The following is a 13,764-nucleotide window of genomic DNA, read 5'->3' as shown; positions in this document are numbered from 1 at the left end:
TCCAATTTAACATTCACCCAGAAATTCAGTGGGACTTACTTTCTAAAAAGCTTGTTTAAGATTGCACTTCTACACTGAAGTCTTACACAGTCCTACCTTGGAAGTCGAACGGAATCTATTCCGGAAGTCTGTTCGACTTCCAAAACGTTCGGAAACCAAAGCACAGCTTCTGATTGGCTGCGGGAAGCTCCTGCAGCCAATTGGAAGCCACGGAAGCCCCATCGGACGTTCAGGTTCCAAAGAACGTTCACAAACGGGAACACTCACTTCCGGATTTGCGGCGTTCAGGAACCAAAATGTCCAAGTACTAAGGTGTTCAGGATCCAAGGTACGACTCTACACACTTACCTATCTCACTCAACACAATGGGGTTTACTTCTGAGTAGACACAAAAAGGATTGTGGTGTTAGCTACGCTTGAGCTAGAAATGTACACTATTCTTAACTTTTTGTAATAATGTAACTGAATCAAAAAGGCATAGCAGGTTATTTTAAAAGGGGAAAAAATTAACACATATAAAATATGTAGAAGACCGCTCCTCGCAAGAAGCAATATATGCTGGTAACAGAGAACAAAAGGATACATGGAAATGTGTCAGTTTAATAAGAAACAGCTCCACTTCTGCAAAGATCTAGGACAAGAGCTAGACTCAGCATAGCAGAGCTACAGAGAGTGTGCAATATGAACCATTAGCCGTGTATCTTCAAAAGAAGCAAGCCCATGAAATTCCAGCATCCTCAATCCATCACCCTCAATCTGAAAGTGCTTTACGTGGCCATGAGACCCACTGAAATCAATGAGACTTACTTTCACTTGGAATAAAATGCAGAGGTATTTGTTCACACAGCTGCTACTGTGCACAGAAATAGTTGCCTGTGGCTGGGGTGGGGATGCTGGAAGTTGCCTCCCTTCTCACTGATTGCACTTAATCTGATCTGCCCCTTTAGCGTTATACCTCCAAGCGGCACACTATAAATATTATTCCCCTTAGTATGCAGGCAAACAGGCTGGCAAAACACTAAATTGACTCAGTTGATTAGTTTTTGTCAGTTACAATGCACATTTATCTATAAATGCAATCCTCTGTAAGATCGATATGTTTATTGAGTTCATTTTTTCAATAAAGTTTGAGATGTCCTCAATTAATAAGTTGAAACATAACCTATAAAAGCTACTCATCCAGCACGATCTCCAGCCTGCAGGAGAGAACCACAAACTGGACAATTTTACTTTGAGATCGCCCCCAATCTTGGCAGCACTACAGCAAGATACAAAATATGCTCAGAGGAGAAGAGGAGGAGGAGGAGGAGGAGGAGTTTGGATTTGATATCCCGCTTTATCACTACCCGAAGGAGTCTCAAAGCAGCTAACAATCTCCTTTCCCTTCCTCCCCCACAACAAACACTCTGTGAGGTGAGTGAGGCTGAGAGGCTTCAGAGAAGTGTGACTAGGAGCCCATTTTGACTGCTGACGGTTAGGTCACAATTGTTTTGTGTGTGTGTGTGTTTAATAAGGCTCTGGTATGTAACAGGCAACAAAGAAGACTAATGTGCATACCCTCCTTTGCCAGCTCACTGTTCTGTGACTGTCTGCTGATCCTAACAAGTTGCTATGCTCTTGAAGAGGTCCACGTGTGTAGACAGATATAAATACAGTGGTACCTCAGGTTAAGTACTTAATTCGTTCCCGAGGTCTGTACTTAACCTGAAACTGTTCTTAACCTGAAGCACCACTTTAGCTAATGGGGCCTCCTGCTGCTGCCGTGCCGCCGGAGCACGATTTCTGTTCTCATCCTGAAGCAAAGTTCTTAACCTGAAGCACTGTTTCTGGGTTAGCGGAGTCTGTAACCTGAAGCGTATGTAACCTGAAGCGTATGTAACCCGAGGTACCACTGTAGTGGACCAACATAGAATAGAATCATAGAATCATAGAGTTGGAAGAGACCACAAGGGCCATCGCGTCCAACCCCCTGCCAAGCAGGAAACACCATCAGAGCACTCCTGACATATGGTTGTCAAGCCTCTGCTTAAAGACCTCCAAAGAAGGAGACTCCACCACACTCCTTGGCAGCAAATTCCACTGTTCCACATAACTGCCTGCATATTTAGGCTATCTATAGGTGGTCATGACGAGCTCCTCCACCAGTTACACTATTGCCTCTCACCAAATCTGTTAGTTTTTGAGGTGCAGCCGGGCTCTTGGCTCTTTTTCCTACAATAGGGAATGTGTTTATGCCTCTGGAACAGGCAAATGAAAAGACCCAGGTGAAGGTTGGGCATCACATGTGATTCCATACCTTCCAACATTTCTTTGATGAAAATAGGGATGTCCTAAGGAAAAGTAGGGGGTTTTTTTGTCCTTTTTTTTTTTTTTTTTTTTTAAAGAATGGCAAACTGCCACATGCAGCGCCTTACTTGGATGTGTCTGGAGTCTTGGAAGCTTGACTACCCTACGTTCTCCTACAAATGGACCTTGAGCTTGTTTGGAGGTTCTAGCAGGGGAGCGCAGCTATGTATACCCTTGTATACCCTTGACCGCAGAACGATACACTCCTTCTATCTGGGATGGTCATCCTCTTCCACCGAGCGCGCAGCTTCGGGAGGGACGCACATGGAGCGGTGAGGGAGGAAGGGGACACCCGCCTAGCCAGCCAGATCAGCCGAATCAACCCTGGCGATCAATGGGGTGACAGATGTCGCAGCCAGATCGCCCTCACATCCAAAAAAGTAGGACATTCCGGAATCAAATCAGAAACCGGGAAGGCTTCTGTATATTCGGGACTATCCCTGGAAAATAGGGGCACTTGGAGAGTCCGTACACATTCTTTTAGTTCTTTGATAACCTGATGACTCTTTTGGCATATATTTCATGGATATGCAAGAAACATGTTTGTCCAGAAAGCCATTGTGGTTGTGCACATATTTGTAGATGAACAGGGATGTAGATTTAGCTGTAATCCAGAATTCAGAATCTTAGCAGACTGTATAAACCTTTGTGTGTTTGTAGATAAAAATGCATCTTCTTCAGCCTTACTTGGAGTGACTAAACTCAGAGTCTTGCCAGCAGGAGTTTTGCTTAGTTAAGGATTTGGGGATCTCAGTATTTGTTTGAAGGAGATAGGAAATGAAAGCTTTCGCCACTCATGTTCTTCAAACCTTGCAGAAGTTTAATTTTTTAACCCTCAGAGTCACAAATTTCTACCAGTTCAAAACAAATGACGCTTGGACATTGCAAGCAGGCCTTTGCAACCCCTGATGATCTCAGATAAAAACTTCCGAGGACTACAAATCTAATGATTTTGTCTAATCCTTTTCAATATCCAGTTTTATAGTTAACCATATATTTTAATGATTAGTGAATGGCCCATCTCAAAGCAAATTACAAAACTAATGACTATTAGATACCCATGAAATGTAGTGTTAGTGGTTGGTATTTAAAAAAAGATTGGGAGAAATACATTTCAAGACTCTGATCTACATATTACAGTTAAAACAAAATCATTTTCTTGTTTTCGTGGCTATTCTTCTCCCCGCAATAAACATTCCCTTCACATCAAGTCAGTAAGAACTGATTAGGAAAAAGTATCTTAGTTCTCTACATATGATCAAGCTTCAAATTACAGTATTGTGATTACAATGCTTTACACCAAAATATTCCAAATCCTTCAATATCAGGATTTCAAGTTAACCCCTAACAGACGACTATTCTCTTGAGATGGCTGCTGGCACAGCTGCAGGGTGTGAGATAATTGGTATAGTCTTTTACTCCTTTGCTGAAACGCACATATATGCGCACACACACATATAGTTATACACATACACACACACACACACACGTACGTCTCTGTAAGGGAGACTAGGGAAATTCCCAGGCTAAGAAAGCCAGGTGGACTTCCTAACCTGTATGATGGGAAGTAAACCTGGTATAAAACAGATGTCTGATCACAGGAACAAATCTGAAAGCTGAAGTGTTGGTGCAATAATAAAAAATAGGTATGTAAAAGAAGAATTCTGGGGTGCCAAGATCCATGCTTGGGGCAAGTACAATTTGGTGAGAGAATCCCAGTGGAGATTTAAAATCACAAAGTAGCAAAGTAAAGTGTGGACATATAGGCTGTTAGATCTTTAAAATGTCATTGTGAGTTCCAAAGTTTCCCCCTTCCCCTAGCATAGTAAAAGACCAAAAGTTTGGTAAGTTTAAAATAGTTTACTTACTAACTCTCCAAAGGTCAGATTCATGTGCTTTTCCATACAGCAGTCAGAAAAAGCTGCACAGGCAGTAAAACTTGGCTTAGTTACAGTGGTGAAAGTTGCTAAATTCTTGGTACGAGAACTTGTTAGAGAGGCTTGTTAGAGTCATGTGGTCAGAGCTGAAGCAACCAGCTGAGGACCTCTTCTCAGGTAGACTGAGGTACAGCAATACAGTAGGCCTGATTACTTTCCTCCCAAGGTGAAGGGAAGGGACATTGCTAAGCCTGGCAAGATGAAGCTGGTTATCCCACATGAAGTAAGATGGGTCGTTCTAAAAGCTCAGGCAATATAGGACTCATCTTAAAATTGACTCACTTGGCATTTATAATTATTTTGTTTTATTTTTAAAAGGCAATCAGGTAACCTAATATCTACATTTACAACTTATAATTGATTGCCCCCCCCCCCTCATCATAAGAGGCAGAAGCTTCAAAAATGAATGGAAGAATAAATTTCTCAAAAAAACACTTCCGAACACCGGCTGACAATAAGGCTTTCTTCACTGAGATTTGGGTACAAGATAACCCACCTGAACATCATTCAGTTCCAAAGGTGCTCCAAAGAGAAATTATTCATGTTCAGTATTAATAAATGATTTTGGACAATGTGCAACATTGTTTACCTTGGAAATTATTCATGTTCAGTATTTATAAATGATCTTGGACAATGTGCAACATTGTTTACCTTGGACAATGTGCAACAAGAGAATGAAAGCAGGAGGAGCTCAAACACTTAAAATGACATTTATTTGTTTGTTTCTTTGTTTGTTGTGTTTATATACTGCTCAGTCATTAGTATTTCTAAATGACATACATAAAAACAGTCCACCCAAAATTAAACAATAAAGCTGCATCATTAGAATGCCTGCAGGAACAATAACATTTTAGTCAAGAGCTGGAAGTTCAGAAAGGAGGCTGCCTTCCTAATCTCAGTTGGGAGGAAGTTACACAAGCTTGGGCCCGCTACACGGAACGCAGGGCTTCTGAGCCAGTGTGGTTTAGTGGTTAAGAGCGGTGGGCTCATAATCTGGTGAACCGGGTTCGCTTCCCCACTCCTCCACATGCAGCTGCTGGGTGACCTTGGGCTAGTCATACTTCTCTGAAGTCTCTCAGCCTCACTCACCTCACAGAGTGTTTGTTGTGAGGGAGGAAGGGAGAATGTTAGCCGCTATGAGACTCCTTCAGGTAGTGATAAAGCAGGATATTAAATCCAAACTCTCCTTCTCCTTCTCCTTCTACTAGCATTTATGAGTTGTGCCTCTGAGCCATGTGGAACTACTAACAAAGACTCCCCCAAAAATATCAGTGATGAGACCAATATATAAGGAATCAGTAGGCAAGAGTATTGTTAGCCCAGAAATGGAAGCAAGAAGAAATTCTGACGAAAGAAGAATGGCAGACGAAATTAATGGACTATGCAGAATTGGACAAAATGACAGGAAGGATTCAAAACCTGCAAGACCAGAGATTTACAGAAGTTTGGAAGAAGCATATGAACTATCTGAAGGGCAATTATAACCAACAAATTACGCTAGTAGGACTACAAGAAGTTTTGTAAGGAGAAATATATGAAGTGTTACAGCTCCCATTGCCCGGTCCCTGCTCCTGCCAACCTAGCAGTTCGAAAGCACGTCAAAGTGCAATTAGATAAATAGGTACCGCTCCGGTGGGAAGGTAAATGGCGTTTCCGTGCGCTGCTCTGGTTCACCAGAAGCAGCTTAGTCATGCTGGCCACATGACCCGGAAGCTGTATGCCAGCTCCCTCGGCCAATAAAGCGAGATGAGCGCCGCAACCCCAGAGTCGGCCACGACTGGACCTAATGGTCAGGGGTCCCTTTACCTTTACTTTACAGCTCATGCTAGCTGGAAGACAGCCAAGCCATGAACTTGGGTTTAGATGACAGGATAAGCCAAACTTTGACATAGAACAGCATGGCACAGCAGTAAAAACAACCAAAGTAGGACAAAGTAGGTGTGAGTTCTTCTCCAGAAACCTGCATGCTTGCACATTCACACTAAACAATGTTTTGGCTTAGCCTGACATGCAGACCAGGGCAGTATGTCACCCCTCTGACTCAGCATAGAAAGAAAATAAATGAAAGCTCAGAGTTTGCGGCACCAGTAAAAGCCTTCACGGGCACCATGGCATCTGCAAGTGCCAAGTTGGCAGCCCTTAATTAGGCAGAATGAAGTGGGCACATCGGGCAGAAGATGCTGGGCGTGGAATTGCAAGGTGTTCGGGGAGAGAGCTGCTTGCGCCACATGTTTGCCATGTGCCTTCCATGCTAGCCTGCTGCCCTCGGGTGTGAAATAGTCTGTCCTGTCGCCAGAGCTGAAGTAAAATTCAATTGGTCAGCTTCACCTCAAACGGCTCAATGTCTTCAGCCAGTCCTGCCCTGGAGAATCGGTCCAGCATTCTCATGCATCATTATTCTTAGCCTGTCTGCTCCCAGCTTTTCTGTCATTTATTCAAACAATGCATCTAAACTTTCAGTCAGAATCCTCCGAATCAAAACGTATGTGCAGTCATTTTAGCTGTCATGGAGCGAGGCATACCTTATATTGCAATGGCCGAAGCTTCCTGGAAAGCTGGGCAGAGCCATAGCTCCCTGTTTTATTTGCTTCTAAAAGCAAATATATCACAATGCTTTACACTAGAACCAGATGAATGATGCTAAATAATCTCTGTGGCGAGTCCTAGCTGCCCCACCCGTTGTCAGATCCAATACCAGAGCTAAGGGATTAAGGGAATTCTTGTGTTGCGTCTGTGAACCTGATACTGGACCCAGTACAGTGGTACCTCGGGTTAAGAACTTAATTCATTCTGGAGGTCCGTTCTTAACCTGAAACTGTTCTTAACCTGAAGCACCACTTTAGCTAATGGGGCCTCCTGCTGCTGCCGCGCCGCCGGAGCACGATTTCTGTTCTCATCCTGAAGCAAAGTTCTTAACCCGAGGTACTATTTCTGGGTTAGCGGAGTCTGTAACCTGAAGCATCTGTAACCTGAAGCGTATGTAACCCGAGGTACCACTGTACTCTACCACTAGGCTAGCATTACTGTATCGGCAGGGGAGAGCTTTGGTAATAATATGGCACCCAGAAAGAGGACAGCATTTGGCACCCCCTCTCAATATTTATTATGTTCATGCCTTCCTCCTTCTCACCTTCCATTCTGCACACTCTTGGCTTGGCGGGGGGACCACCCACACCACCCTAAATCTGGCATAGGAGCTTCTCAGGATTTTCAAGTGGCACATATAATAATAATAATAATAATAATAATAATAATAATAATAATAATTTTATTATTTGTACCCCACCCATCAGAAAGGGTCGCCCCAGCCACACTCTGGGCAGCTTCCAGCATATACTTACAGTGGTACCTCAGGTTAAGAACTTAATTCGTTCCGGAGGTCTGTACTTAACCTGAAACTGTTCTTAACCTGAAGCACCACTTTAGCTAATGGGGCCTCCTGCTGCTGCCGCACCGCCGGAGCACGATTTCTGTTCTCATCCTGAAGCAAAGTTCTTAGCCCGAGATTCTATGTCTGGGTTAGCGGAGTCTGTAACCTGAAGCGTATGTAACCTGAAGCATATGTAACCCGAGGTACCACTGTACTAAATTGGATGATTATTCCTCAACTTTAGAGACTCAAAATAGGGCATCACTCAAGTTTCCATTATTTCACCTGGGTTATCTATTTTCCAGCTACATATGTAAGCACACCTTTATTGGTCCTTACATTTATTTATCCAGGTTGATCTTGCCAGAGTGACCCACACCAGCCATTTTTACAGGCTTTCAGGCAGTGCTTAACCACCATTTCATAGAATCTTTCAAGCTGGAAAGGACCCATGCGCCATCTTCTCCAACCCCCTGCAATGCAGGGATCTCAGCTAAAGCATCCATGACATTGATAACTGCTTGCTGCTCTGTGTGACTGTGATTCTATGAAATACATCCTGCATTCTTTATACGGAATTTTGAAAGAGTGTTGTTGGGTTTTTAAGATCAGTGGCTTGGCAACAAGGAATTGTATGCAGGTAAGGAAAGAATGGGACGCGGGTGGCGCTGTGGGTTAAAGCCTCAGCACCTAGGGCTTGCCGATCGAAAGGTTGGCGGTTCGAATCCCCACGGCGGGGTGCGCTGCCGTTGTTCGGTCCCAGCGTCTACCAACCTAGCAGTTCGAAAGCACTCTCGGGTGCAAGTAGATAAATAGGGACCGCTTACTAGCGGGAAGGTAAACGGCGTTTCCGTGTGCGGCTCTGGCTCGCCAGAGCAGCAATGTTACGCTGGCCACGTGACCCGGAAGTGTCTTCGGACAGCGCTGGCCCTTGGCCTCTTTGAGTGAGATGGGCGCACAACCCTAGAGTCTGTCAAGACTGGCCCGTATGGGCAGGGGTACCTTAAGGAAAGAATGACAAACGTAGACAGCATCTTAAAAAGTAGAGACATCACCTTGCCAACAAAGGTCCGTATAGTAAAAGCTATTGTTTTCCCAGTAGTGATGTATGGAAGTGAAAGCTGGACTGTAAAGAAGGCTGATCGCCGAAGAATTGATGTTTTTGAATTATGGTGCTGGAGGAGACTCTTGAGAGTCCCATGGACTGCAAGAAGATCAAACCTCTCCATTCTGAAGGAAATCAGCCCTGAGTGCTCACTGGAAGGACAGATCCTGAGATCCTGAAGCTGAGGCTCTAATACTCTGGGCACCTCATGAGAAGAGAAGACTCCCTGGAAAAGACCCTGGTGTTGGGAAAGATGGAGGGCACAAGGAGAAGGGGACGACAGAGGACGAGATGGTTGGATAGTGTTTGCGAAGCTACCAGCATGAGTTTGACCAAACTGCAGGAGGCAGTGGAAGACAGGAGTGCCTGGCGTGCTCTGTTCCATGGGGTCACGAAGAGTCAGACATGACTAAACGACTACACAACAACAACAACAACAACAACAAGGAAAGAAAATTTAGTTGGTCAATAGAACCAGGGCTGATTATTATTATTATTATTATTATTATTATTATTATTATTATTATTATTATTATTTATACCCCACCCTCCCTGGCCAGAGCCTGGCTCAGGGCAGCTAACACCAATAAAATCACAGTAAAAACATAATGGGGGGGGCAATTTAAAATACAGGCTAAAATGCAGTTTAAAATGAAGCCTCATTTTAAAAGTAGCCAATAAATCAAGACCATAAGGGGAGGGAAACAAAAGGGTCAGACTGAGTCCAAACCAAAGGCCAGGTGGAACAGCTCTGTCTTGCAGGCCCTGAGAAAAGATGTCAAGACCCACAGGGCCCTAGTCTCTTGTGACAGAGCGTTCCACCAAGTCGGGGCCAGTACTGAAAAGGCCCTGGTCCTCTCCTGTTCTGCAATCCTTCCTTCATAGGCTATAGTGGTGATGTGTCTAGATGACTGGACTGGTAGTGCTCTCTTCTCAATGATGCTGACATTGCAGAACTGGGAGTGCACTGCCATCTAATCAGACGCAGGAAGGGAACAGGCAAGGCAGACAAAAGTGTGCTGCGCACACACATACACACACAAAATACAGTGGTACTTTGGGTTACATATGTTTCAGGTTACATACGCTTCAGGTTACAGACTCCGCTAACCCAGAAATAGTACCTCGGGTTAAGAACTTTGCTTCAGGATGAGAACAGAAATCGTGCTCCGGCGGTGCAGCGGCAGCAGGAAGCCACATTAGCTAAAGTGGTGCTTCAAGTTAAGAACAGTTGATAATCGTCAACATGTTGGCCACAACCTATCAATATGCCCACAGCATATCAGTGCTTTGTGGCATTCTGTGGGGAGTTCTGCTGCCTCCCTATATTCTTCTGCCGGACTATTATCCAAGGAAAGGAGATGGCTAGGACAAGCTAGGAAGGTGTATATATACTTGAAGAACTGACATACACACTGATGGGGGTATCAGCATGATAAAGGGTATGTCTGCAACAGAAAAAGAGCTGGAATTTGGTGCAGGAATAGTGCAAGACACCCTGATTGCTAGAACAGCCTGACCACCTCTGCATAATTTAGGACTGCCGCCAGCACAGAACAAGTCAAGGTACCGATAGGATTAAATTTTTGTGCTGTACCAATTGCTTCCTCATCGCATTTTTACTTCATTCTAAGAGGACAGGACAAACGGGGGGGGGGGGGGGAGAGATATCACAAATTTGTAAATTTAAGATTATTTGCAAAATGTGATAGCCTTATAGAAGTCATCTCCCCTCCTGAAAATGCATAAAATATATTAAGTACTGTATAAGTATGATATATCAATTAACTGTTTCACAAGGTCTAAAAATATGCAAATTGCTGCACTTCAATTAGAAAAACCTGCATCCTTGGAGAATACTGTAAATCAGGAAATTTGAGAGACATTAAGAGTAATCAGTGAAGGAAAGCATGCGCTCTTCCCCGCATCCTATTTTTATACATACATAATGAAATAATTATAGCTACTCTTTTTTATGCCTCTGCAAAAATATTAGAATCTTAAGATCCTTACAATGATAAATTTAATCCACAGTACATTTGCAGACTACATTAATTATATGAAAAAAGAAATCTATTTTCCTTCAATATAAGTAAGTTGAAACTAATTTGGACATGTAAATTAGAAATATGACTTTCAATAGTACCAATGTGTAGGAGCGATTGTTTAGATTAATTGCAGTGATTGTTAATTTGAAAATGCAATAGGTGTTTCCTGCAGAGATAGAAATTCAAGCACATTTGGCTAGTTTCTATTATGCAAATGTGCTCCCACATATTAAGAAAAGTGTGTTTATAACAGAAATCACTAAAGGCTATTGCTTTTTTTTATCTTAGGAACATCATACCCCAAAACCATAACAGAAGAGCAAATCCAGATTTTAGCTTGGCAAAGGCTATCTTTGCACACCATCTGTGCCACCACAGATCTGCAATGGGAGATAAATTGTATGAGAGCAACTCCACCCTACTCCCCTATTAAATTTCCCTGTACATATAAAGCAAACTCATCAAGGAGAGGTTGAGCGAAACTTAGACTGAGTCACATTCAAACCTTTATGTCTGACTGCGCCACATGACCTAACGTTTAAGGCAGCCATCAATATGCCTATGTGCTAATTTGCTTACTGATGTTCACCTTTCGTTATGGCTAATCACCACTAAAGCAAAGCCACTAATCTATTTCACTTAAAATCCAACATGCTTCTGTTCTGGTTGATGCTATGTAAAGTACATAATCTAGGACGCTCACTATTGCCAACATAGCAATGCCTATCCAGGGTTTCAGACAGGGAGACATTCCTAGCCCTACCTAGATTGAAGTTAGGACCTTCTACATGGAAGGCATAGTCTCTGCCACTGAGCTAGGGCCCTTCCCCCCCACACCAATAAAATGTTCTTCCTCATCTTTTGTCGAAATCCCTCTTCTTGCAATTTGAAGCTGTTGCTACAGGTCCCTCCCTCAAGAGCAAGGGCCGTGGACATGACACCCTCTTTGTCCAACAACATCTGAAATGCACCACACTGAAAATGATGTACCGCTGGTATATTACACCTGTCAAACTAGCAAAAATGTACAGACTGAGAAGTAAAGTCTGTGTGAGGAGGTCGAGGAAATAAGGGAAAGAAAGTTAAGATGTTGAAATTGAAATTTTAAATGGTTTTTGTTTTGTTTTGTTTTTGTTTTATTTGTTTGTCTTATGTTTGCTTTTTTATTATGTATTGTATTGTGTTGTATTTTGTATTGTATTGTATGTTTTTTTGGGTTTTTTGCAGTGTTGTGTTTAATTTGTTGGAAACTTAATAAATATTATTTGAAAGAAAAAAAGAGAAGTAAAGTCTGCTGGAAATGCAAAACGAAAGAGTTTTTTCACATGTGGTGGACATGTGAAAAAATGAAAAAAAAGGGGGGGATGTGATTTATAACGAATTGAAAAAATTGTTTAAATATACCTTCCCAAAAAAACCAGAAGCCTTTTTGCTGGGATTGATAGGAGACGAAATAAGAAAAACAGGCAAGAGGTTATTTATGTACGCTACGACTTCCGCCAGAATCTTAGTAGCTCAAAAATGGAAAACTCGGGAAATACCAACATTAGTGGAGTGGCAGACAAAAATGGTTGAATATGTAGAATTAGCAAAACTAACACATAGGATCCGGAACCCAGAGGAAACCAAGTTCAAAAAGGAGTGGTGTAAATTTGTTGAATATATAAGTAGCAACTGTAGAAGTTTAAAGACTGTAGTAGGATTAAAATAAATTTTGTGATGTGGATAGAATGTAATTAAGAATCTATGGGAAATAATATGAAAACCTGTTGAAGGGAGGGAGGGACGTCCGCATGCGATAGAGTGTTTAGAAAATAAGCAGACATATGATTGTGGAATATTTGAGTATTTATTTTGTTCGTTTGTGTTTTTTGAAAACTCAGTAAAAAGCATTTATTTTAAAAAAATGAAATGCACCACACTGCTCCATCATCTATGTAACAGTCTTTAAAATATTTGAAGATTGCTACTGTATTGCCTTTTTAAACTGTAGAGAGGCGTCATTGCTTCTTGTGATCTAGACACTAAGTGGTCAATGCAACCTAGAATCGAAACAGTCTTTTTAGCCATTGCATCACAGTGCTGACTTCTGTTTAGCTTGTTGTCTGCTGAAGCCCCTAGACTCTTTTGACATGTAGTACTGTCAAGCTAGGTGCCAGCCATCCTGTATCTATGCATCTTATTATTCTTATCTCAACGCACCCTTTTGCATTTATCTCTGCTGAAATTTGTTTTGCTAGTTTTGGCCCAGTCCTCCGTACAGTGGTACCTCGGGTTACATATGCTTCAGGTTACAGACTCCGCTAACCCAGAAATAGTATCTCGGGCTAAGAACTTTGCTTCAGGATGAGAACAGAAATCATGCTCCGGTGGCGTGGCGGCAGTGGGAGGCCCCATTAGCTAAAGTGGTGCTTCAGGTTAAGAACAGTTTCAGGTTAAGTACGGACCTCTGGAACGCATTAAGTACTTAACCCGAGGTACCACTGTACTAGATAAGTCTTCTAAAAGAAGTGTAATGAATGGCCTAACCTGTTTTGTTGCCTGGAACAAAACAGGAAATCACACACGCCAAGTCAACTTGCATAGGCCAGTAAAAAGTTCCACAGGAGCTCCACCCCTCCCAGATAGCAAAAATAAAATTATAAATGAATCAATATTTACTGCCCTTTCGTGACATTCAAAACCAGCTGCTTGAAGCTGCTATCTCATTCTGCCTACTGGTAGCACTGGCCCTGTGAAATGCACAGCATCCTTTAACTGGCTTTACGGCGCAGTGGTATCTTGAATCAGTACAACTATGATCATATATCTATGCTAAATAAGTGATGTACATAGATTAAAATGCATGCTTATATAAGCTAGCTTTATTTAAGCAAATGAGATTTCTGATAAACATGCAAATGGGAATTTTAACAGCAATTTATAAACCACAAATCCTATTCTCATTACTTATGCAAA

At 42.4% G+C, this 13,764-nt stretch overlaps 1 protein-coding gene across 5 annotated transcripts in view; it reads right to left on the bottom strand.

The window, feature by feature from the left end:
• The window catches only part of PPARGC1A (PPARG coactivator 1 alpha), a 631,111-nt gene that overhangs the window by 421,392 nt on the left and 195,955 nt on the right, over positions 1 to 13,764 (bottom strand). The gene's annotated exons all lie outside the window — the stretch shown is intronic.

Source organism: Podarcis tiliguerta (assembly GCF_965153285.1).
Source record: "Podarcis tiliguerta genome assembly, chromosome: 9".
Taxonomy (NCBI): Eukaryota; Metazoa; Chordata; class Lepidosauria; order Squamata; family Lacertidae; genus Podarcis; species Podarcis tiliguerta.
Note: the sequence above shows the minus strand (reverse complement) of the source record. Positions and strands in the feature narration are given on the sequence as shown.